Source organism: Notechis scutatus, chromosome 4 (genome assembly GCF_049901735.1).
Source record: "Notechis scutatus isolate UNSWTSFEM ecotype Mainland chromosome 4, rNotScu1.2, whole genome shotgun sequence".
In the NCBI taxonomy this organism is placed as follows: domain Eukaryota; kingdom Metazoa; phylum Chordata; class Lepidosauria; order Squamata; family Elapidae; genus Notechis; species Notechis scutatus.
Window position 1 is genome coordinate 160772744 of NC_142012.1, and position 26022 is coordinate 160798765.

The 26022-nt window shown below is 41.4% G+C and overlaps 2 long non-coding RNA genes across 3 annotated transcripts in view; one reads left to right on the plus strand and one right to left on the minus strand.

Annotated features, from left to right (window-relative positions):
- Positions 1-26022, minus strand: part of LOC148130981 (uncharacterized) — a 51576-nt gene that overhangs the window by 16241 nt on the left and 9313 nt on the right. For both annotated transcript variants that reach the window (XR_015749132.1, XR_015749133.1), the window contains exon 2: positions 894-1056. This is a non-coding gene — a long non-coding RNA (uncharacterized LOC148130981). The remainder of the gene's footprint in view (positions 1-893; positions 1057-26022) is intronic.
- The window catches only part of LOC148130982 (uncharacterized), a 50878-nt gene continuing 34013 nt past the window's right edge, over positions 9158-26022 (plus strand). The window contains exon 1 of the long non-coding RNA XR_015749134.1: positions 9158-9229. This is a non-coding gene — a long non-coding RNA (uncharacterized LOC148130982). The remainder of the gene's footprint in view (positions 9230-26022) is intronic.

Consider the following 26022-nt stretch of genomic DNA (forward strand, 5'->3'; position numbering starts at 1 on the left):
TATATATATATATATATTTCTTATATGTATCCATGTATTCATAACGATGTTTTTACTTATACCTATTAACTTGTAAGCAATCGACAAATAAAATAATTAAATAAATAAATAAATAAAAATGTTCAATTGGCTTTTGGAAAAGCACTTTTGGGATCTCCTGGGGAACTATAGCGATGTTAATTCTGTTTGGATTCCAAGTCAATTATGGTGAGTTTCTCCTTCTTCCTTAATTTTCTAGCGATGATAAACATACTGCACATTTCACAAACACTTGCTCCAGGATGACTCTACCACCCACAGAAACACCCAGATGTAGACACTCACCCACACTCACAGAAAAAGGCTCGTGAAAGATAACCTTCCTCATTTTGCTGGAGACTCCCACACCGATCCAGAATTGATATATGTGTATCTGTAAGTGTGGGCATATACGTATCTTTGAATGGAAAATGCGTGGGGAGAAAAATGGCCGATATGCAATGTCCTAATTAGAATTGTTTCTGTCTCACAAGAGAGATTGGAGGCTGTTATTTATGAATATGAGTCGGTTTGGGGGTAAAAAGTATATTTTTTAAAAAAATATCCAAGCACCATCTGTTTACGAGAGAACAGGAAGAATTTCAATGGGCTTCGGACCATGAAGAGTAATGTTTGTGTAACAGGCTCATAAAATCAATTTCTAATAGTTACAGGTGCCTCCCACCCCCCAGGAATTAAATAGACTGTTAAGTTATTCCATCTGTTGGGGAAATATATTAAGGGCACAAGATAAACGGTGGCCAATGTTTGTTTACCTTGCACATAACTGCAGTACCCAGTGACACTGGACGTATGGAAGCTCACAAGCCACGCAAAATCCCACATATATACAGTGCACAAAGACATGGCCTTACCTAAAGACACAATTGGGGACTTCTTTTGTTGGCAGCCTTCCTTCGAAGATGTGGGTGTTTTATACCTCGGCAGAGACGAGAACTTCACCAGCTGTTGCTGAGATAAGAGGAATCAATCTGCTTGTAAGGCTTCTTGGTGTACAAAACATTTTTGGAGTCACATCTGAATGAAATTCATAGCAAAGGAGAGAAGGGGGAAGGAAAGGAGAGGAGAGGAGAGGGAGAGGGAGAGGGAGAGGGAGAGGAGAGAGAGAGAGAGAGAGAGAGAGAGAGAGAGAGAGAGAGAGAGAGAGAGAGAGAGATATTGTTAGCCTATAGCCTTCTATTGAATTTCATTCCCAATGAGGAACAAAGGTGCTTTGTTCAGGAGGCAATTGGACTTTCTGGTTTTTTCTTTTGAAGACGTTTTGCTTCTCATCCAAGAAGCTTCTTCAGCTCTGTCAGGATAGTGGGGAATGGAATGGAATCCTGTCAGATCAGAAGAAGCTTCTTGGATGAGAAACGAAACGTCTTCAAAAGAAAAAAAAACAGAAAGTCCAGTTGCCTCCTGAAACAAAGCACCTTTGGGACAACCGTGGCCTGGAGGACTGAGAATCTCTACAGACTTCCAATGGGGAACTGTTCAACTTCCATGTCTAACCTCCAATATCGCCAAGAGGCCAGCTGATGAGTGAGAATTGAAATGGGTTGATTGAATCCTTTCAGGGCTATTTTTTTCCCCTTGTGGAAGAAACATGTGGTTTTGTCTGCAGGTTTAGTGATGTGGGAGAAGGAGTGGCAGAACCTAGGGGCGGAGTGAAAAGGTGGATCAGCCTAGAATCCTTACATAGTCACAAGCGAGCTAAGTCCAACCTCCCTTGACTGCCGTTGACTTTTATGTCAGTCTAAGCTGACCCTTAGTTGAGAAGATTCTGTGTGTAAGCTTTTAGCAATAAATCAGTTCAATTGAGCCTTCATGTGTGGGACCTGGTCTTTCACACCTGACAGGTGGGTGGACAGTAGGTAGCTCCTCTTAGCCCTTCAGGGGGTCTCCAGACAATAAGCAAAATAAAGGATGGGAGGAGTATTTTTGGCCTTACAACATTCTTTTAATGCAATCTTACAATAACGACACAACTATTTAAGAACATTAAAGGTAAGGTAAAGGTTCCCCTCGTACATGCGTGCTAGTCATTTCTGACTCTAGGGGCAGTACTCATCTCTGTTACAAAGCCAAAGAGCCAGCAATGTCCGAAGACGTCTCCATGGTCACATGGCCTGCATGACTAAATGCCGAAGGCGCACGGAACGCTGTTACCTTCCCACCAAAGTGGTCCTTAATTTTCTACTTGAATTTTTTACCTGCTAGGTTGAGAGAAGCTGGGACAAGTTAACGGGAGCTCACTCTGTTACGCGATGCAAGGGACTCGAACCACCAAACTGCTGACCTTTCTGATCGACAAGCTCAGTGCCTTAGCCACTGAGCCACCATGTCTCATTTTTATTCTATTACTCTCCCCAAAACTAGCAAATGTCCATTTTCAGATGTTTTGGCCACACATACATACACATATCCCCCTGCACATTCAGGAGGACCTGCAGTAGAGGTCATAAAATTGGGTTGGTCCCATGGCCAATCTGCTTTATGACTGTCATGAGTTATGACTGTGATGGGAAAACTCCATTACAGTCATAACTTAAGGACCACCTGTAATAAAAATGTCCGTAGTAATTGTAGTTAGGCAATTCATTCTGTGTTTAGCTTGGCTCTGAAGGCTGAAACTGTTTCAGTTCCTATCTTTTAAACACGCACAGGTAATCCTCGACTTACAACAGTTCTTTAAGTGACTGTTCAAAGTTACAACAGGACTGGAAAATGTGACTTATGACTGTTTTTTGCAGCATCCACAAGATCATGGGATCAAAATTCAGACGCTTGGCAACTGGTTCATATTTATGATAGTTACAGTGTCCTTTAATTATGTGATCCCCTTTTGTGACCTTCTGACAAGTAAAATCAATGGGGAAGCCAGATTCACTTAACAACTGGGTTACTAACTGATCAACTGCAGTGACTCACTTCACAAGTGAGGATAGAAAGGTGTGATGGCCCGGGGCGTGGCACAAAAGCAACAAAGTCACAAAAGTAGGTAAAGTCCCTTTAATTCCTCCAACTTGGCTCCCAATGTCCAGTTACCATCGGCTGGAGAAAAAAACCTCTCCCAAGAACGGTTTTTAAAGGGAAGAAATTCAGTCCGAACCCAAAGTACATATAAATTATAAATAAAAACCAACACAAACTATGCTGCAGCAATTAACGAGACAAGGCAGGATAAGGAATTGCAGAACTCAAAAGATACCGAAACACACACAGGTGGGAGGACACCGGAACCCAGATAAGACTCGACAAAGATAATTCACGCTTTGCTTCCAGCAAGGTGCTGTGTGCAAACGCCCTTTTAAAATCCTGTTTCCCCAGCTGCAGCTAATGAAGGGAATCAGGGCCCTTTTCTCCCCTGTAACCCATCTAACTCATATTGCTCCCTTTTCCATTCCTTCCTGCGTGCCCTAGGATGAAGAGGAGGTGGCCCTGGGTCTTCCTCTGAAGACCCAGCCGGACTGTGCCCTTCCCCAGTGTTCTGCCCTTTAATTACTGACTCAATGTATAAAGGTGGACAGATAACTCTACAAAGCATCTATACAAAGTTTCTTTGTTGGTTCATCAGGTATCCTCATATATAACTCACGGTTACGTCGAGATTCATCTCAATGTCCAAATCTTTGCATAGCTGAATTCATAGTGTAAAAGGATAGTGCTCTTTTCATCCCCATAATGAAGGATCAAGGGGTTGAGGCACCAGCACGCTGCTGGGGTCCAAGCAAGAGTGAAGAAACCTCCCCTCAACCCACCAAGGGTCAATTTAGTGACCAATCAGGATTACAGATGTGACCACATGACATGGACTACATTTCCCAGGATACCTGAACTACATTTACCATGGGGACAGCTCCCAATGCCCAACTAACTATAAACTGTCTGGACAGCACACCCAGTTTTTTAGACAGCCACTGGAGCCACACCCCCACTCCCTGTCAGCTGCTCGATTTCCCCCTCGGAATCAGATTCCAACAGGGGCATGACAAAAGGCCCTCAACAAATATTTCTCTCAACCACAGAAATGTTGGGCTCAGTTGTGATCGTATGTTGGGGACTACCTGTATGAAAAGGGAATGGCCTCTGCCTTCTCCTTGGCCTGTCCAAGCATTTGAATTCCTAATTACTAACTTTTACATGGGCTTTTAAGACAGACCTGTTACCATTTAGAAAGATGAATAACTTTAGACCTGGTTAATATTTCAGTGGGAAACTATCAGAACACCCCAGGCCTATAGACCAGGGATGTCAAACTCCATTTCACTGAGGACCACATCAGGGTTGTGTTTGACCTCGGGAGGCCAAGGTGAGTGTGGCCACTCAATGTCACTTGGGTCAGGGATGCCTTTGTTGGCCTGAGAGCTCTGCCAGTGAAAATGGGTTCCCAACAGGGATGAGTTGCTGGAGGTTCACAGGGGTTCTTCAGGAGAGTTTGGAGAATCCCCAAATCCTACTCCTGGCTGGCCCTGCCCACCCTTCCCCTCCCCTCCCAGGAGTCCCCACACAGCCTATTTTGGATGCAGGGTGCATGCGGAGGCTCGGGAAGGGTGAAAAACGGGCCTCCCAGAAGTTCAGGAAGGCCAGAAATGGGCCCGTTTCTGGCTTCCAGAGAGCCTCCGGAGCCCGGGGAAGGGCGTTTTTGTCCTCCCGAAGGTTCGAGGAAAGCCTCCGGAGCCCGGGGAGGGTAAAAACGCCACTCCCTCCACCGTGGTGCAGGAGGCTGACTAGGCCACACCCACCATGGTCACGCCCACCCAGCAACCAGGCAGAGAGCCCATTGCTAAAATTTTTGAAGCCCACCTGTTATGAACTAACTTAAACGTATTTTAATAAAGCTTGACAACCTTGATAGAAAAGCAGGCTCGTAATCCTGCACTTTTGATTGGTCCGTGAATAGAGAGCTGGGATTGGTCCTCACGGAGCAACCTGATTGGTTATTAGCGGAACGTCTCTCATTGGGTACCATTTAAAGCGTTTAACGTAAGTCATTGGTTAATGGGACAGCAGCCAGCCCTATAAAAGAGCTGCTGCTGCCCAGGGTTTTTGCTCTGTTCCTGATCGTTAATAAAGAGTTGAAGTTCACTGTTCACTGCCTCGTCTCCGTTCCTTGTGCCCATGCCCAGAATATAACATCACCCTTGGCTCCCAAGCTCCATTTCTGGTTGTGACAACCTCCAGCAACTGTCTGCCAGGAACCGGAGCATGGAAGGCCCTCGTGAGCTCTGTTTCTAGCTCACTGGCCTCCTGCAACCATCTGCAGGGAAAATGGTGCTTAGGTGACTCTTTTTCCGCTGGTAGAGGCACCACAGGCCAAATCTAACCACCCTACAGGCTGGATCCAGCCCCCGAACCTTGAATTTGAAACCCCTGTTGTTGACTAAACGGGGTGGTTGAGAAAGCCATGTGGGAGAATGTCATAGCTCCTGTATCAAGTCAAAATTGCTCCAGAGATCTATGGAAATTCCTTGAGAGTTGATTTAAATTGATTGAAAGCAGCCTTACTTTATTCCAAAAGGTAATTTTCAATCAGAACCCATGATGTAAGGGGTGCAGAAGAGTAATCTTTGATTTGCATATGGATGTAAAAGTGCATATGAATATAAAATTACCTAATTTGAAAGTCCCAGATCAGTGGATGAACTGAAATGTAACGTTTAGGCCAAAAGGAACGGTTTTCTGAATGTTGCAAGGCAGTTCCTCATTTTTTTAAAAAACAAAAGTGTAAAAAACTATACATGTATATGCATTTGCCTGTGTGGGTGTGGAGCTACAGAAAAATGCATTTTTAATGGAAATAGCATAAATTATATTGGGGGAAATGGTTTGCCTAAATGTAAACATGTGAGGAAAATACTTATAAAAATGTCTTATTGTAGGGAAAAAAACGATAACAGAAATGTGTATGAATTTTTGTATGGGCATTAAAATATGGTAAATCCAGCCAGGGACTGGGTGAAATGAACTTCAGCTTGGAGAAGTCAGTTAATTTTTTACCCTGATAGCTTTTGTGACCTGATGCTGATAATACGATGTTCTTCATGTTTTATTTATTGTGAATTACATATGTTTTCTTTGCTTCTTCTGGGAAACTTAAAATAACATAGAGTCATCTTCCCATTTTACCTCCCCAACAAACTCATGATACAAATGTAAATCAGAAAAATAAACTTGCAAGCAAACCAAGAAGAACTGATTTAACCAAATAATTGGAAGAGAATTGGGGAAAAATAGCATAGAAAGGAATCATTTCTAGTTTATACATAAAGTGCTAGAATCCATGGTACCGGAGGAAATAATACATAAATATTAACAACATGTTTCTGTTCCCCATGAAATATATGTATATAAATGTGCGTGCATTAGATTTTGATTGGGAGCTGCCTACAGTTGGTTATAAAATGGGCTGCTATCTAAATGTTTTGAATAAATAAATACATGTATATATAGTATATGTGCATGCGTGGATCACTTTTCTCATTTCCCATCCCTACTATTAAAAATTTGCTCTTCGTCAAGTAGATTAGACTTTCTCAGTATGTAAATTTTGCTTGCTTAAAACTGCAGAAAGCAAAACACCGGATGAATGGAAAAGAATCAGAGGAAAAGATTTGGGAAGTTTGATGAGGGCTCCTTGGTGGTCTCTGAGCTTGATTGTTTTGGAGTTTTATTACTCGAACTAGGTAACACCATATGTGCAGCACTAGAACTGATGTTGTTACCTAGTTTGGTTAGTAAAACATCTGCAGGAAAACAACTAACTTCAGAGAGTACCAAAGAGCCCTCATTTCAATCCTGAGCTACAAATATTTTCCTTTATTGGAAATTTGATGAGAGCAGGACAGTGGCCTAGTAATGAAGATGCTCACCAATATTTTCCTTTATTGGAAATTTGACGAGAGCAGCACAGTGGCCTAGTAATGAAGATGCTCACCTCCCACTTAGAAGGTTGAGAGTTTAATCCTAAGTAGTGGTAGATGCTTCTCTCTCAGGGCACAAAGAAAACATGTCTACTGCAAACCCCAAAGGTGCTTTACCAAGAGGCAACTGGACTTTCTGGTTTTTCTTTAAAGATATTTCAAAGCTTCTTGGATGAGAAGCGAAATGTCTTCAAAGAAAAAGCAGAAAGTCCAGTTGCCTCTTGAAAAAGCACCCTGGGAAAACCATGACCTGGATGAACTGAGAATCTCCATAGACATCTATCTACTGTGACCTCTGTGTGTGGTGTCAGGAAGGGAATCCGGCCAGTAAATGCTCAGTTCTGCCCATTCGCTCCAACCCCATCCTGAATGAAAGGGACTACAGGGTCATTTTAAAAAAAGGAAATTTGATAAGCTCTTATTCCAGTAGGGGGCACTGTTGTAGAGTCCGTCGTCTGGGGAGTCAGAAACAAGCCCCCCCAATGTCTGGAAGTCTGTCTCACGCGCAGATGATGGCCTGGTTGACTTGTTGACTTTTCCAGCAGGCGTGCAGGGATATCTAGGCGGGGTTGATAAATGACAAGGAGCGAGTGCCGAAAATGGCTGGAAAAGCAGGTGCATCAAGTCTCTTGATAATCCAGCTGGTAATCCACCCTTGCACTTCTGTTCCCTCCAAGAGATGGAGGGGACGTGTTGCCGTGTGAATCCTGACCTTCGTACAGACTCCTGCCTTGCAATGCTGATCCTTCTTCCTGAGTTGCATCTGGGCCTCAACGCTCAAGCGAACGAGAGCTGAACTCCCAAAGCATTTTCTTGTTCCGAGACTTTGCCCTGCAAAGTTGAAAAGAATCGTGTCCTTGGGTATGTGCAGGGAGGATGAATAATGCACAGGACGAAAATAAATAATCTTCCAGGCGGATCTCAATGGGTTGTGTCCAATGTTGTCCCAGTGGGAGAAAAAACAGGAGGTGCTTCATTCCTGCAATGTTTGTGGAAGCATTAAGGGAACATTAACACCACTAATCCAGGCAACTAATGTGTGCTTGTGTGGAGGCCGGTGTGGAGGGAATCAAAGCGTTGCATTTGATACTTCCACAACAGGGATTCTGTAAAGTGTGGAAGCTTTGTGCTAACAAACACAGCGGTTGGCCTTCATGTTTGCTCTGCTCCGCATTTCGTTCTTCCTGAATCTGCAGTATTTAGAGTTTGTCTGAACTTTTATTTAATTTGCTTCGTTCCTCTCCAGTACTTCATTGAAATGCCATGAGCATGTTAATGATGGAGGAGGAGGAGGAGGAGGAGGAGATTTTCTTACTACAATTGCAGAATAGAATGGGATGGGATGGGAGGAGGAGAGGAGAGGAGAGGAGAGGAGAGGAGAGGAGAGGAGAGGAGAGGAGAGGAGAGGAGAAGAGAAGAGAAGAGAAGAGAAGAGAAGAGAAGAGAAGAGAAGAGAAGAGAAGAGAAGAGAAGAGAAGAGAAGAGTTTATTGGCCAAGTGTGATTAGATACACAAAAAATTAGCCACTGAGCCACCGCGTCCCATATATTAGCAGTGGGTCAAGCCAAAGGGTGGACTTGCCTTTCTACAGGCAGTCCTTGACTTCCGACCACAATTGAGCCCAAAATTTCTGTTGCTGAGCAACAAAGTTGTTAAGTGAATTTTGTTCCACTTTATAAACTTTCTTGCCACAGTTGTTAAGTGAATCCCTGCAAGTTGTTAAGTTAAAACACAGTTGTTCAGTGAATCTGACTTCCCCATTGATTTTGCTTGTCAGAAGGTCACAAAGGGGGATTACGTGACCCCTGGACCCTGCAACCGTCATAAATACATGCCAGTTGCCAAGCATCCAAATTTTGATCACATGACCACAAGGATGTTGCAATGGATATAGGTGTGAAAAATGGTCCTAAGTTACCTTTTTTCAATGCCGTTGTAACTCTGAAGGTCACTAAATGAACTGTTGTAAGTCGAGGACTGCCTGTATGCCTTCTGAATCCGGCCCTTTCAGTTTTAAAGAAAGGAGAATTGGAAGGACAGAAGGCTTAAAGAGAATAATTGGTTGGTCTGGGGAAAGATTATGCACTCCATCCTTTGGGGTTAATTCTTCAGGTCCAATTCTTCAAGAGAATTTATTTTTTTAAAAAAACTTATCTTTGTTTGTTGTCCCTGTTCCACTTCTTTTTTAGCAAAGTGATTTCCATATCCTGGAAGAAAAAGCTGCCCTGCAAAACTCAGATGGGATTCCTTTCATTGGATCTCAACATGAGATGCCAAGAATTGAGGTATTTATTCTATACCTTTCATCACCCCATTCCAGCCTTTTATACTTTTGTGGGAACTTCAACCATTCTGGTTTTGTTTTTTTTCCGCTCCTTTGCTTTCAGTTTTGTTTACATGTCCTAGTTTTGTAGCTCAGATCTGGGAAGGAAACCCCCTCAGTTCTCTGCGAATATTTGTCCCTGGTGCCTTTGTTTTGTGTGTGTGTCTTGAGGCAGTATTTCAGCAAAGTGGAAATTCTGAGTTGCACTTTAGAGGTTTCTTAAAATTATTTGTGGGGTGGGACGGAGTGGTTGTTGACTGTTGTTTAGCTTAGCTCTTTTTTTATTGCATTGTTTTCATCTGCATTTCCTTCCCTTCCCTGGCAAAGGGCCTCCAGAAACTTATAAAGGAGACAAAATGTAAAATACTTTCAGTTTGAAATCCGTGAAGTCCAAAGAGTTTCCTTGCATTTTAAATGCCCTGATGCACAATAAATACTCAAATCAGAGGGATGATTAATGACACTTGGCTCTAGACCAATAGATCACCTGCTGGAGTTATGGGTGCTGCATCACTGGAGGTCTTCAAGAGAAAATTGGACATCCATTTGCCGAGGATGGTATAAGGCCTCCTGCTTTTGGCAAGGAGTTGGACTAGAACAGGGGTCGCCAACCAGTGGGCCGGGGACCACTGGTGGTCCACAAGAAAATTTTGATGGTCTGCAGAGAAATGTCACCCCCCCAAAGCACCTCCCAAAGCAATTAATCCAGGCTGCGCAGGACCCTGCAAGGCATCCTGCTCCAAGATACTGGGCCGGCAAAGACTCATTTCTGGCGGAGCTTGGGGGAGAGAAAGAAAGACTTCTGCTGCTTTCCTTGCATCAAGCCAAAAGTCTCTCTCTCTCCCCCTGAGAATGGAGCTGGAGAAGGTAAAGAACGATCGATCGGTAGGAAAACGGGGTGGGGAATTTTCCTGCAGACTTTTTTGGGGATTTTTCCAGAGTCTCTGGTCCACGGGATTTAAAATTATGAGTTTGGTGGTCCCTGAGGTTCAAAAGGTTGGCGACCCCTGGAATAGAAGACCTTTGAGGTCCCTTCGAGCCCTAGGTTTTTAATGTTCTATGTTCCAGAACAGGGGTTCCCAACCTTTTCTATACTCCACACCTACTAGAATGTTTCTGATATATTCTTGCACCCCTTACAAAAGTAAATAATTCTTGAACAAATAACAAGAGTAGTTTTATCTGTCTTACTGAAAAAGATAAACAGTTTTTCATATTTACCCTTTGTGCAGCTGGAGGCTGCCTCCAAAAATTTAGATCAGAGAAGACTGATCTAAAGAAAAACTCAATTCAGATTAATTTCATTTATATTTAAGGGTAAGGATGACTAGCTAATTGAACATGATTAACCTTGAGATAGATATTTAATGATTTCCCATTCTGTGGTTGTAAACATGGTGAATTATAAATGGTGGTGGATCTTTTCAGAGGATGTCACTCAAATCTTTCAAGAGGGCCACTTTCATTTGAAGGAATGCTCACCGGATCTAGCTTTCTAATGCTGTGATTCCAGATCACAGATTCCTCTTGATTCCCCTCAAAATAACGAAATCCACAGGAACACCCCCAAATAGTGAATCTGATTTTATAAAGCGGTTCTTCTTAACATTGTGCAAAGGGCACCTTGGACAGCAAGAACAATTCACTCAATAGAAGATGAAATGGAAGCACTCGCAATAAAGATAAGTCATAAATATTTTTGACATATAATGTGAAGGCAAGCATTATTGGAAGAGACTCAAATGTTTGACAAAAAAAATAAAAATCAAAGGCTGAGAAATGATCAGGTAGCTAAATTCTATCGCCAATAATACAAACACGAGCATAGAAGAAATTCCAGAAACTGCTTCTGACAGACCTTTCGGGCAAAATGATGTCCCTCAGGTCATGAAGAATCAAAAGTGAGTTAATTATTGAACAACAACTACTCAAGTGCAATAAACCCTTGTTTCAAAAGCTGCTTTCTTCATCATCATCAGGGCCACTTTTGACTTCTCTGGATCAAGTTTTAATCCACTCCCATTTCCAGACTATTCTTTTAAGACAGCAACAATTTCCTTCTTATTAGACGAAACAGAGACATATTTCTGTCTGTTAGTAAAAATATTACCCGACACTTTGAATAATCTTGAGGTAATTGCCGCAAGGCTTTATTATTATTTTTCCTATTGTGTTTTGTTGAGGGACACCTATTTTCCCCACATATTGGATGAGACATACTCAGCAAACTTGATTTTGATATAGTTATAACACAATCTCTTCAGCGGGCCCTTGTGTGCACAGAAAATAAATGGAGGGGAGAAATATGAACTAAGCAACAGCATATTATTAATATACAGTACAACAACGGAACTTGCTTTGCATGAAGAACTTAATGCCACCAGACACCAATGTATTTGCAGATAATTCTCTCTGTCTTCTTGCTATCCTACCTTGATTTCATTTCTTTTTTTATTTAGATTCCTTTGATTAAAAATAAAATAAAATAAACTTGTAGGCCCCAAGGCCAATAAAATTATCATTGTTTTCAAGAACTTATCTGGACACTACACCCAATTGGCATTCCTAATAAATAAAAGAAAAAATTTGTTGCATCCTAATGTTTTATTGGGAAGTGACACTATTTTCCTGCAAGAGGGAAAAAAAAGGGTAAGGGAGAAAGGAGGTGGTGAGCAATTGGTCTTGGAGTACATGCATGTTTATGACTGTTACCATAGTGGCCATTCAGTAAACGTGCAAGGATCCTCATGCCAGACATTTTGAGAGAGGCATATTTATGTTTAAATGTTGAGAGACCCAGTTTGGTATAGTGGTTAAGATGCTGACCTAGAAACCAAGAGACTGGGAATTCTAGTCCAACCTTAGACGTGAAAGCCGTCTGGGTGACTTAGGACCAATCACCAGGAGACCATGAATTCTAGTTCTGCCCGTGACATGAAAGCTATCTGAATGACTTTAGATCAATCACCAAGACACAGTGGGTTCTAGTCCCATTTTAGGCATGAAAGCTACCTGGATCAATCACCAAGAGACAGTGAGGTTTAGAACAGCAGTGGTGCAGTAGAATGCAGTACTGCAGGCTACTTCTGCTGACTGCCAGTTGCCTGCAATTTGGCAGTTCGAATCTCACCAGGCTCAAGGTTGACTCAGCCTTCCATCTTTCTGAATGGAATAAATGAGGACCCAGATTGTTTGGGGCAATATGCTATTGCTATTAGTCCCTCCTTAGGCATGAGAGCCAACTGGGTGACTTTGGAGAAATCATTAAGAGACTTTGGATCAGTCAGTCAAACCCACATAGGAGAAAATAGGAGGAGGAAAGCATGTGTTAGGTATGTTTGTCTCCTTGAATTACTTACAAAATAATAAAGGTGGGATAAATATCTGATAACATACAAACAAAAACAAACAAAATCTGTACGTTCTCAAAATGTCAAGTACACTCACAGGTTCGAAAAATAGGCCTAACTAAAATGATCTGAAATGATACTCATCACCTGGCTTTGATATTCTCATGGTACCTCTCATTTGCCTGCTATCCATACTGCTGAATGGGTGCTGGCTGAGAGATTTATTTATTTTTATTTTATTTATTTATTTATTTGATTTGCCAATTGTTTACAAGATAATAAGTATAAATGTATACATAGTTGTGAATACATGAAATGGGTACATATAAGAAAAATAAAAGAATAAGAGAAACAATAGGACAGGGACGGTAGGCACGTTGGTGCGCTTTATGCCGCCCCCTACAGACCTCTTAGGAAAGGGGTGAGGTCAATAGTAGACAGTCTAAGGTTAAAGTTTTTGGGGTTTGGGGAAGAAACTACAGAGTCGGGTAGAGTATTCCAGACATTGACCACTCTATTGCTGAAGTCGTATTTCCTGCAATCAAGTTTGGTGCGGTTTACTTTGAGTTTGTATCTATTGTGTGCTCTTGTGTTGTTATGGTTGAAGCTGAAGTATTCATTGACAGGTAGGACATTGCAATGTATGATTTTATATACCATGCTTAAGTCAGACCGAAGACGGCGTAATTCAAGGTTTTCAAGTTCTAGAATTTCAAGTCTGGTGGCATAAGGTATTCTACAACGAGTAGAGGAGTGGAGAACTCTTCTTGTGAAATATTTCTGGACTTTCTCAATTGTGCTAATATCAGATACGTAGTGTGGGTTCCAGACTGATGAACTGTATTCGAGTATTGGTCTAGCAAATGTTTTGTATGCTCTGGTTAGTAGTGTGATATTACCAGAGAAAAAGCTACGTAGGATTAGGTTAACAACTCTTAATGCCTTTTTGGCTATGTAGTTGCAGTGGGCTCTAGCACTTAGATCATTAGAGGTGAGTATTCCAAGGTCCTTTACAGAGCTTGAGTCATCAACAAGATCTTGACTATTCAGCTTGTATTTTATTTTCTGATTTTTTTTGCCAATATGTAAGACAGAGCATTTATTTGTTGAGATTTGAAGTTGCCATTTGTTTGACCACTCTGATACATAGTCAAGATCTTTTTGTAGGGTAGCAGTATTGTCTGTGGTATTGAACAGCTTTACATCATCAGCGAAGAGAACGCAATTGCTCTTAATATGATCACAGAGGTCGTTTATGTAGAGTATGAAGAGAGTTGGTCCTAGAACACTGCCTTGGGGAACACCACTATTGACAGGTACTGAGGGATATCCTTGGGTTACATCTCTTCATGTTACAATGCCACTAGGACAGGAAGGTGCTGATATCTAGTGTGTGCATGTTTTTCTCCAGTACTAACACCCCTCCACCTCTGTTTCACTTAATATTATCCATGACAAAAGTTCATTTCTTTACAAAGGCTTTATTTCCCTTGAATCAGGCTAGTCTTTCAATCTGGGGTTTGATTTGATTTTTTACATGTAGGGTTTCAAATGTCTTTGAACCCCTCTTACAGATGCCTGTAAATTCCTGAAGACATCTACCGGCTGCATGGGGTACCACGAAGGATTATCTCAGACAGAGGGATCCAGTTCACGGCTAACTTCTGGAGGGAGTTCCTGTGGTCCATTGGGTCATCCCAGGACCTTAGCTTGGCCTTTCATCCAAGCACCAATGGGGGAGCAGAGAGACTGAACACCATGGTAGAGGTGTTATGTGAACTATCAGCAGTCCAATTGGGCGGACCTCCTGCCTTTAGCTGAGGTCGCGTACAATAATGCCTTCACAGTAGCACGGGACTAACTCCGTTTAAAGTAGTGAGCGGCATGGACTTCGTTTGCAGACTTTAATTAGGGCATTAGTTGGAACCCTGACAGTTGGTTGGAATTTATTTCACGAAGAAGCTTCTGATTATTATTTTTTTATTGTGTTCCCAGGGGATCTGAGATTTTCTTTTAAATTTCGTGATGGAGGAGAATGGTCTGAGGATTTTGTTGTCTGGCAGGTACCAAGAATAGTGTTTCTGTTATTGTTACTCACACAGTTTTCCCTTGCTCTGAAACTTAACTGAAGTCTATGTTTTGCCTTCTCTTTCTTTTCATCCCCATTTTTTACATTCTTCTCCAATGCATTCATTCCATCTATTCTTTCTCCAGACCTCTCCATCATCCTAGCATTAACTGTTCTTCAGAAGCTCCATGAACATCAGCAGACTTAGGATATCGTCCCAGAGAAGCAAATCGCTAGTTATTAAAATATTTTATTGTCAGATTCATTTACTTCCAGAAAATGGAAGAGATCCCAGTAGGATTTTCTTTCTCTGGTGTTTAAAGAATTCATTTATTTTGCAACTTGATGTGATGGACAGACAAGGAGGTGTTCTTTGCTCCACTTTGCCCCTGCATCTTTCTTTTTTGAAAATAACATTTGAATTAAAGATTGCAATGTACAAGAAGACAAACTAATGTAAACTAAAACAAAGAAAAATAGAATGTGCAAAAAGAAAAAAAAAACAGAAAAACAATAGAAAGGAAAGAAAAATAAGTATGCAGTAGAGAAAGAAAAGAAAAATATGAAAAGAAGTGATTACCCCTTTCATTCAAATATAAACAATTTTAGTAACTAAGTAACCCAGGCTGGGTTATTTTAGGTCAGGGCTCTTCAAACTTGACAGACTTGTAGACTTCAACTCCCAGAATTCCTCCTCCAGTCATGTTAGCTCAGGAATTCTGAGAGTTGAAGTCCACAAGTCTTAAAGTTGCCAAGTTTGAGGACCCCTGTTTTAGGCCCATCACCTAAAATTGGATATAAATAGATTAGATTAATTAGATTGGATGGATGGATGGATGAGAGGAAGCAGATTTCTCAAGATGGCTTGCCTATCCTCTTGAACTGTCTTGATCTGGTGTAAACTTCTAGAATTTGGGCCCATCGGTGATTCCCAAGAGATCCCTAAGAGCCCAAGATTAATGCAGCATGAGCAAGAGCCAGCATAACATTGGAACGTATGTCTTCCCAGTCTCTCTCGCTCTCTTTCACACATACTGTATATATAAGCCCATAAATTGAGGATCTGTCAAGGGGGCTGCCTGGAGCTGAAGATAGGAGTTATGTTTCCTTGCTTTGTCATCAGCCCAGAGTCCTGTCTCACCACAGGAACATCTGTTTCTCTTTCCTAGGCCTGTCCACGGGCTTCAGGTTGCATGAAAGGAAGGCCGAGATGTAGGAGAGGAGGCAGAGTGAATCACAGGACCTCACTTGGGTGGCATTTTTTTTTACATAGGGATATTGTTTTTTCTTTTAATTTAATTATTATACGCTGCCCAGAGTCACTTTTGGTGAGACGGGAAGCTCTAGAAATTTCATTAATGAATAAATAAAATAAATAAATGGTGGCTGCTATCCAAGCCCATTATTCTCCATCCGAGTGACCACCTCACGACAAGAGGGGGTCTCCATTTTGAGGTGAGCTGTCAGGTTTGCAGAAGGCCTCACCAACAACACCACTTTTCTCCTCAGGTTTCCCTTCAAAGCATTTTTGAAAGTGGCAAAATCTGGAGATTACCTTAATTAAAGAGAAGAATTTACATACTCCTTGTTTCCACATGAAAACCGCTTCTGGACCTTGTGCTTGAAATGTGGGGAGGGGAGGAAGACGCTTTGATTTTAGGTTTTGACAACTAGATTGACTTTGTTGGTATAGAAATAGACAGAAATAATTAGAAATGTAAAGCCAAAAGTTGATGTAACTTTTCTTGTACTCTATTACACTGAAAAAAAATAAATCAGAAATATTTTTTTTCTCCTTTGCCTTCTTCCCTTCCCTCTCTTTCTTGACTTTTGTTATAATTTGTACTTTATCCCATAATAAACCTTAATAAAACTTTGCAAAGCAGAAACAGAGATTTTCCCAGAGATCATATGTCCAGGGACTCCCCTGCGTTTTAAATTGGCATTTTAAGATAAGGATCATGTCCATAACTGATACTTGAGAGTTAGCAGTACAATCATAGATTATATGTCTTAATATGTAAATCCTATGAAGTTCAAGGATTTTTCTCCAAAAGTCCATTCTGAGCAAATATAGTACAGTCCTGCTGATTGCTTCTTCTCATCTTCCTTCTTATCCAAAAACTAGAAAATGTTATATCCCATAAATTTTTGGCATTTAAGAGAAATTTGAGAGTAATCATTTTGAGACAGAGTTCAGTTCTCAGCATAGAATCCTTTCCCAAACTCACTTCAAAGACTTCAAATGTCTATTTTTTAAAACAAAATCCTACATGGTGTAAAACTGGTACATAAACACAGAAATCTATAAATAAGAAAACCCATTCTTTGAATTCCATGGTGACAGTTGTATATTGGAATTACCAGTTACAGTCTGATTTCAGTTGGAGGTCCCACGCATCAATCACCTTAAACATTACAATGCATTGGAGTTATAAATATGGTTAATATCTATAAAACAGTAAAGCAAATTATATGGCAGCGTTAACCTTTGGCTACCCTTCTGTTAGTTCAGGGGGGGAAAAGTGTTGAATAACAAATTAAAGATACAGTAAACTTTCCAATAAGTTTAGCTTAGAAAATAATAATAAGATTAAACAATAAGGTAGATTACTTCTATTCAAGATACCAACTCTGACTTTCAGTAATTTATACTAAGGCAATTCCCCCAATTTTGTACTTGTCTTACATCAAACTGAGCTTTTTGTGTGTATGTATGTATGTATGTATGTATGTATGTATGTATGTATTGTACATAAATAATCCGCAACTTACAACCATATGGAGCCTGGCACTTATGGTCGTAAATCATCATGGTTGTAAAATGATCACCATGTGACTGGAGCTGATTTTATGACCTTTTTTGTGCTGGTTGTTAAGTGAATGTGATGGTCCTAAAGTGAACCCATTGTTCACTGAGGAGTGTTTTTTCTCTCCAGAAACAGGAAGTAGATGTTAGTTTCCAGCAAAAACATCATAAACCACAGTTATGTGAATAATGGGAACATATTTAAATTCTGCAGCTCACTTGGCTCATTTCATTTATTGCGCTAAATCATGGTTTGCTTCATAACAGGTTACATAAATCTAGGTTTTATACTTTGTGAAATCGTAAGGGTGATTGGGTCAGGGATATCATCTGAATAGTGTCAAGGATTTAATTTGGACTGTTGAATTGCTCTGAGTCAATTGTTCCAATTTGATTTGGAAAGTCAGATCTGTTCAATGTTCAGAATTGATCTGGGGAGAAAAACGTTTAGCACCTGATTTGTTGAATGATTTCACAAGCAGCGAAAGGATTCAGCTGTACTTTTTCATTCTATTTTAAAGTTGGTTTGATTTTGTTTTGATTAAATCTCTGTTTGAAATCCATACAGTCCTGCAATACAAGATTTAAGACCTTTGTTATAGGCGGATTTAATTGTTGGGACTTATTTGAGAAACTCTGGCCTAAAAGAAACCATGATTTAGCATGATGTCTAAACTTCTTGTCATCACTGATCTTGTTAAGAGTAATTACAGAAGCCAAGTTAATAAGGAAACCACTGAGTTAACGTGTTTATTAGATATAATACAGTTTCTCGTGGATTAAAGAGAACATGCCTTCTTATCCAACAGCACATGATTTCACACATGTTAACCATCATTTATGTGATCTTACCTTAGTGTATGTGGGAAACACTATTCTGGTTTCTGCACAATCATTTGCTGCCTAATGATGAATGCTTCTCTCACAGAACATCATCTGATACTATTGAAAAATGGCACCACCGTTTCCTGCCATTTTGAGGTGAGAAATCTATGGACATTATGATATGAACCCTAAAATTGGCACAAACATAGTTAAAAACATGACAATGCTCCCTCTATACTATCAAACAACACCGTTGACAGGTGAGAAGTAGGTCTTCCACAAAAAGACTAGTTATGTTGTGATAATATGCAATTGACACCCCCTTTGGGCTGTGAGCCACCCAAAAACTTTTAAAGAGTTAGTCCCGTGCTACTTTGAACAGCATTATTGTATGCAACCTCAGAGGAAGGCAGGAGGTCCACCCAATTGGACTGCTGATAGTTCACATAACACCTTAGGTACTGTTCTACCATGGCTTTCAGTCTCTCTCCTCCCCCATTGGTGCTCGGATGAAAGGCCAAGTGCTTTTTTCAAGAGGCAACGGGACTTTCTGGTTTTTCTTTGAAGACATTTCGCTTCTCATCCAAGAAGCTTCTTCAGCTTCTTGTTGGAGAATGGAAGGATTTATATTCCTTGCAGACCACTGGCCATTTGCATTCTTTTAGAGAGTCATTGAGGCCACTTGGAGGTTTATCAATGTCCTCAGGTTCACCTGAGTGATGCACATTGGTGTGGAGCTTTTTTGGAACTGCTGAAAAAAGGACTGTGTTGTAGACTAGACATAGATGATGTCATATCCCCCCTCCCTCTGTTGAGAGGGCTGTTCAGTTTTGACATAGATGGCCTCTTTCACCCCTTTCCAACCAGCGGTCCTTTGCTGTCTTCAAAAGAGTGGCCTTGGTCTTTTAAATGCAGGTGGACTGCTGAACCTAGTCCTGATGGGTTTGTTCTCTTATGTTGTGCCATGCGCTTTTGAAGTGGTTGTTTTGTTTCCCCAATGTACAGATCTGCACGTGACTCACTGCATTGTACCGCATATACCACATTGCTCAGTTTGTGTTTGGGTGTTTTATCCTTGGGGTGGACAAGCTTCTGCCTTAGTCTTGAAAAGGATTTTTGCAAATGAAGGACAGGAAGTCTTGTCTATGGACTTGGCTGTCTTCAAAAGAATGACATTTGTCTTTCAAATGCAGATAGACTGCTGAATCTTATCCTGATGGTTTTGTTCTCCTATGTTGTGCTTTTATGCGTTCATGAACTGATTGAGAATCTCCATAGACAAATTAAGACAACCATGCCAGAAGTAGGGGAAGCTCTTTAAGTGGAGAACGTCCTTGAGCTCGCAACGTGATTGTGATGCACGGGAACGAACAATAACACAAACTATTCAAGATACCAGTTCTGACTTCCAATAATCTACGGTAAGGTGGTTTTCCTCAATTTTGCACCTGTACATAGACAAGTAGTCCTCAACTAATCACCATTATGGAGCCTGGCATTTGTAGTTGTAAACCTTGATGTTGTAAAACAGTCTCACCATGTGACTTGACCTAATTTTATGACCTTTTTGTAGTGGTAAGTGAAGATGATGGACATAAAATGAACCCATTGTTCTAGATTGTCCCCCTAGGGAAATTTCAAGGAACCTGGGATGATCTTATCATGGCCACATCAGAAACAGTTCAATCAGGGGTGTCAAATTCAAGGCCCAGGAGCCAGATCTGGTCTGCGGGGTGCTTAGATCTGGCCCATGGGGATGCCCTGGAAACAGGTATGGACCAGCCTGCAGTGCCTCTGTCAGCAAAAACAGAGCTCAGGGAGGCTGTGCAAGGCCCACCCAGGCTCCATTTTTGGACACAATGGCCTTCTGCAGCCCTTTGCCACTGAAAACAGAGGCCTGGGGAGGCAGTGTGCTGTATTTTCACTGCCAGAGGGCCAGGGATGGGATTCAAAATTTTTAACAACTGGTTCTATGGGCATGGCTAGGTGGGCATGGCCATGTGACTGGGTGTGCATGGCTTCTTCTTCTTTTTTCTTTTCTTTTTTGCAGCATCCCCCCCCTCTGTTTTTTTGCCTCTTGGGCCTCAGGGAAGCCTCCTGGGCAAAGCAGTAAGATGGTGAGGGCCACCCCAGCACAGCTGATCATTGGAACAGCTGATTGTTGGGAGGGAAAAAAAAATACCCTGACTGGGTGGAGGAGAATGCAGTCAGCAATGTCGAGCATGCGCACGATGTCGCACATGTGCAATAAGGACCGAGTGGGAGGGGATGAGTGGGTGGAGAGGGGCGGGGCCAGCCAGGGGGATGATATGCTGGTTTTCCGAACTGCACAGAATCATAACAACCGGTTCTATAGAACCGGTCTGAACCAGTAGAATTCCACCCTGCAGAGGGCTGCAGGAAACTGTGGTGGTCAAAAACAGAGCCTCGTTGGTTGACATCGAGCTGACCACACCCATCCTGGCCATGCCCACCTGGCCCCCGAGATCAAACACAACCCTGATACAGGCCTCAATGAAATCGAGTTTGACACCCCTGAGTTAGATGGTTAACTTCCTTAGATATTGAGCAATAACATCTATTCCGTTGCGATTCTATGACGCCATATTATGGCAAATTTATCATGGTTTACCCTAACGTAATATTTGATCTCATCTATTGTATTTGTATTTGTATGTATAATGTGTTTGATTAATGTTGTATATCAGTGGTTGCATGATGTAGATCCCATATGCTAAATAAAATAAATAAATGAGTTTAAGCAATGGTGGCCAAGCAAGCCATGGCTTAGAGTGCACAATGCAGCTGATATATGGTGCACAGCTGATTCATACAAGCATGTCACAGCTAAATACCATGTTGTTAAAAGTTGCTATTTATACTTAATGTTCCTTGTCTTTCCATTTGCCATCCTTGCTCTACCCCCTCCTCACTTTGTTCACCAGCTGTGTATACAGATCATATTTTCTCAGGAGTATAATCCAGCATCTGTAACCCACAAAACTTAAAACAATAAAAGCATTATTATTTTTTTTTGAAGGTGCCACAAGACTGTTGATTTTGTAGCATGAGACTAAAGCCGTTGAAAACATCTCTTTCTTTCTCAACAACTTGTTCATGCAACAGGTTAAACCTGGAACAACACACCACAATAGTTGAGCTCACCCAGCATGTTAACCCCAAGAAAACCAATCCATTGTTGGAGGTGCAAATCTAATAGTGTTGAATGCTTTGGTTTTCAGATTTCATAAGCATTCCTCCAAATTTGTTCTTAATATTCCTGGTAAAAAAATAATTGGTTTGATTGCCATTGGTCCAGATGATTCATGCTTTTGAAATGTACAAACACATGCCTGGGTTCCCACAATACCTGAAACTGCAAATTATTTAACCTCACTGTGGGTCCTTGACGCTTGCTGAGCTTGGGTGTTTTCTTACAGATATTTGATTACCCATGTGAGTAACATCATCAGTGCTAAAAGGGAGTGGATATACTTTCTGTCTATATCAGTGGTGGGATTCAAATTTTTTTAGTACCGGTTCTGTGGGCATGGCTTGGTGGGCGTGGCATGGCTTGGCTTGGTAGGCATGGCAGGAGAAGGATACTGCAAAATCTCCATTCCCATCCCACTACTGGGGGGAGGTTACTGCAAAATCCCATTCCCTCCCCACCCCGCTAATCTACTTTCCAGCTCCGTTCTCCTGTGCAGGGCAAACAAAGAAGACCCAGCCAATCAGCTGGGACTTGGGAGGCAGAAAATAGGTGGGGGCGGGGCCAGTCAGAGGTGGTATTTGCCAGTTCTGCGAACTACTCAAAATTTCCACTACCGGTTCTCCAGAACTGGTCAGAACCTGCTGAATACCACCTCTGGTCTATATGCAAGTGTCTAGTCCTGCTACTGTTGGGAGGAAATGTGCTTGGTAATTCCACTTCCACCAACATTGACAGGCAGGGTGGGATTCAAATTTTTTAACAACCAGTTCTGTGGGCGTGACTAAGTTGGTGGGCGTGGTTTGGTGGTCATGTTATTGGCTGGGTGTGGCCAACTCAATATCACTCACATCGAGGCACGCATCTCCTCACCTGGCCTCTCATGACTGTGGCAAGGAGGGGAAAAAGGAGGGGAAAAAACACTCCAGAGAAGTTCCTGAGACAGGAAGTCTAGTCCTGCCAAGAATGTAATAAAGGTTAACGGAGAGGCAGTTTCTGTAAGCAACACCAGAATGTTTCCTTCCTGCCTTCCTTACAGGATTAGCCCAGTAATTCCTTCTAACAACCAGTTCTCCGAACTGCTTAGAATGTTAAGAACCGGTTCTAGCGAATAGGTGTGAACTGGTAGAATCCCACCCCTGCTGACAGGGCAGGCTACTTGTATCTAAACAAAGAGCAAACCCCACTCCTACCAGCACTGATGATGTTACCTAGTTGGGTAATGAAATGTCTGCAAGGGAACAGCCAAGCTCAGAGAGCACCAAGGACTCCATAGTTTGACCCTGAGCTATAAATATTCTCTTTTATTGGTATTTAATCCCAGCTTATCTTAGCATGCTGCCATTCAACACCACCCTTGACTGTCCTGGGAGCCAGGTGTGCATCAGACTAATTTGGGGTTTAAAGAAAGAAACGGTGCTCAAGAGCAATGGTGAAAAATCCATTTAATCTCTTCCAGAATGGCCATCCAAAAAAGACACAATTGCTACCTAGCTATTGATTCACAGATGCTCCTGATCTGAAATACTGAGCAGGAAGTCTGAAATATCGAGCAGAAAGTCTGAAATATCGAGCAGAAAGTCTGAAAAAGAATTATTTAGGATCATAAGTAAATACCAGCTTACAGAGCTCTCCAGCATAACATTTTCAGCAAAAGGTTACAGCTCTATAACGGATGGATTCTCTGATCAGATGGATGGTTGTACTTCCTCCAGCAAAGGATGTGGTGCAGACTGTGAAATGAGAAAGGCTGAAAACAGGCTCTGGGTCAGAAACAGAGCAAAGGGTTCGATTCCCCTTATCTAAGATACTAGCTGAGGCTGGAGACAGACCAGCCTTTGGTGAGGTTGGTTTATGCTTTGGTGGACTCGCAACTTGATAGAGAACAGTTATCCAAAAAGCAGGTTGTGTGTGAAGATCATGTAGAAGATATACTATGTTATGTCTTGCCTTTGGATAAGAATGGATGATTAAGGAACATGGTGCTCCTTTTTCCGGATCGCAATATCTCTGAATTTGCATCTCTAACACAGTTCACAGCCCTAGTGATTCCTACTGACCTCCATAACGGGGATCAGTTACTTGTCTACCCGACTGCAATTTCATACAACATTCCAGGTTTGATTTTAAAAAAATAAAACAATCATTAAGGAAATGACCCAGATCTACTGAAATCTCATGTTGTCGGGAATGTAGCTTCACGATGAGGAAAAAAAAAAACAACCCAGTTTATACGACATCTTGTGCTCATTTACAGACAAAACTTTTTATTGGCGGATGGAGGAAGTTCGAAAGAGACTAAATCAAAACCAAAATGAGGCCGAAAAAGGAAACCTTACAAGACTGGGCCCTTCTCCATCTTTTTAAAACAAATGCTTCACAATGTGGCATCATGATAACACATCTTTGCACATCTTCGGAGAATTTTTTTCTCATGAATTTTGAAGCAAGAAATGCACCTTAATTTTAGCAGTGCTACACTTTGAAGTAAATTAAGTGTAAGCACATGTTTGGCCATGTTGTGAGCTGGCATATGGGGCCTAATCCTCCTCCTATCGACTTTTGAAGGGGTTTTTAATCTTGAAAAGCATGCATTTTTCAGTTTTTATTCTCTCACCCTTTTGAACATGTGTAACGTTCCTGGGTGAGGTATGGTTGCCACAGTTCTGAGTGGCATTTCTCCAGATATTTTAGTTGAAAGTAGTGAACTATAAGAAATCTGCCCTAGAATGCAGTGAGCGTAAAAGGAATTTAACAACCAGAGCAGCACAAAAAGAAGGATTCTCTCCTGCATCATTCAAACAGGTGCCCAAATATTTATATATGTGGCAAAAATGCATTACAATAATGTATATTTGGGGAAGTTTTGCACAAAAATTGTATAAGTTAAGTGAAGTTGCTATAGTGGATGAGTGAGTAAGGTCTGATCCCAATATTCATACTCCCAGCCTATCTGGGAAGGGAGGGAGGGAAGGATGGGGAGAAGGAAGGAAGGAAAGAAGGAAGGGGGAATGGGGAGAAGGAAGGAAGTAATATGGGAAGGAGAAGTAGAAGGGAAAGGGAAGGAGTGGACAGGAGGGAGGGAAGGAAGGAAGGAAGGAAGGAAGGAAGGAAGGAAGGAAGGAAGGAAGGAAAGGAAAGGAAAGGAAAGGAGAAGTTGAAGGAGGGGACGGGAGAAGGAAGGAAGGAATATGAGAAGGAGAAGGAAAAGGGAAGGCATGGGCAGAGGGAAGGAAGGAAGAAGAGGGGATGGGGAAGAGTAACGAAGGAAGGGGAAGGAAGGAAGGAAGGAAGGAAGGAAGGAAGGAAGGAAGGAAGGAAGGAAGGAAATAGATGATAGATAGATAGATAGATAGATAGATAGATAGATAGATAGATAGATAGATAGATAGATAGATAGATAGATAGATAGATAAGGCACTGTCTAATTCAGGCAGGGAGATCAGACCCAGATCTCTTTATTTCTTGTAGAGAGAGAGAAAAAGTTGGAAAGGGTGACTGTCAGAGCTCAGAAAAAGGAGGAAAAAAAATAACCATTTTCTGATAAACAAAATGTCTATTTTGTAGGAGACCTGATGAGTAGCAAAAAGGCAGAAAGAATCTGCTAGCACCTTTTCTAACTACCAAATTTTTTATTAAAAGCCACATAAACCTTTGTGAGCTACAGCTGATGAAAGTTTAGGCCTTTTAATAAAATGTGTTGGCTGGGAAAGGTGCTATAAGGCTCCTCGTAAAAATTTACAGACAGTTGGAGGTGTCCCAGAAAGCCATAAGTGGACTTTAGCTTTAGTCATTGGCTCATCTTAAGAAGTAGCACATCTAGCTAGGAATTAGGCGTTCAATTCCTGATTTCAGGTGTTTAAAAGTCTAATCTTAGATCTTCGATATCTTTCATAAATTAAGAATGTTCATGCAATTTGGAGCCCCTACAACTGAGTTCCTTAGAATTCAGGGCAAACCAGCATTATCTTGTCTCTGACTGAAATTATCTTTTATACCTTTTTTTCCTAAAGGAGAAACTTTTAAGCTGTGATCTGTAGTTTTACCAGTTCTACATTTTTACCTCCTTTGCACTGTGTAATTTTTTTTTTTTTTTTACATTTTCCTTCTTTTCATAGTACACTTTGATTCTATTTATGTCCTGGGAAATTGAACTATCTCCCAAAGGATGGGAGGTAGATTTCCTTATGCAGGTATCTAAAGGCTAGAGAACAGGATGGTAGGACTATAGAATTCCTTCCATTTTTATCTCCTTTTTCCTTTTTACATGCAAGTAAAGCTTTTTGGTTTTGTGTCTCTTAGGCCTCTTAGGGTCAGAGAGAAGATGCAAATACAGTCACCTAAGGTAAATGTGGTGGACACAGTGAATATCAAGCTTCTACATCAAGTAGTAGATGAAACCAGAGGTGGGATTCTACCAGTTTGCACCTATTCACTAGAACCGGTTGTTAACATTCTAAGCAGTTCGGAGAACCGGTTGTTAGAAGAAATT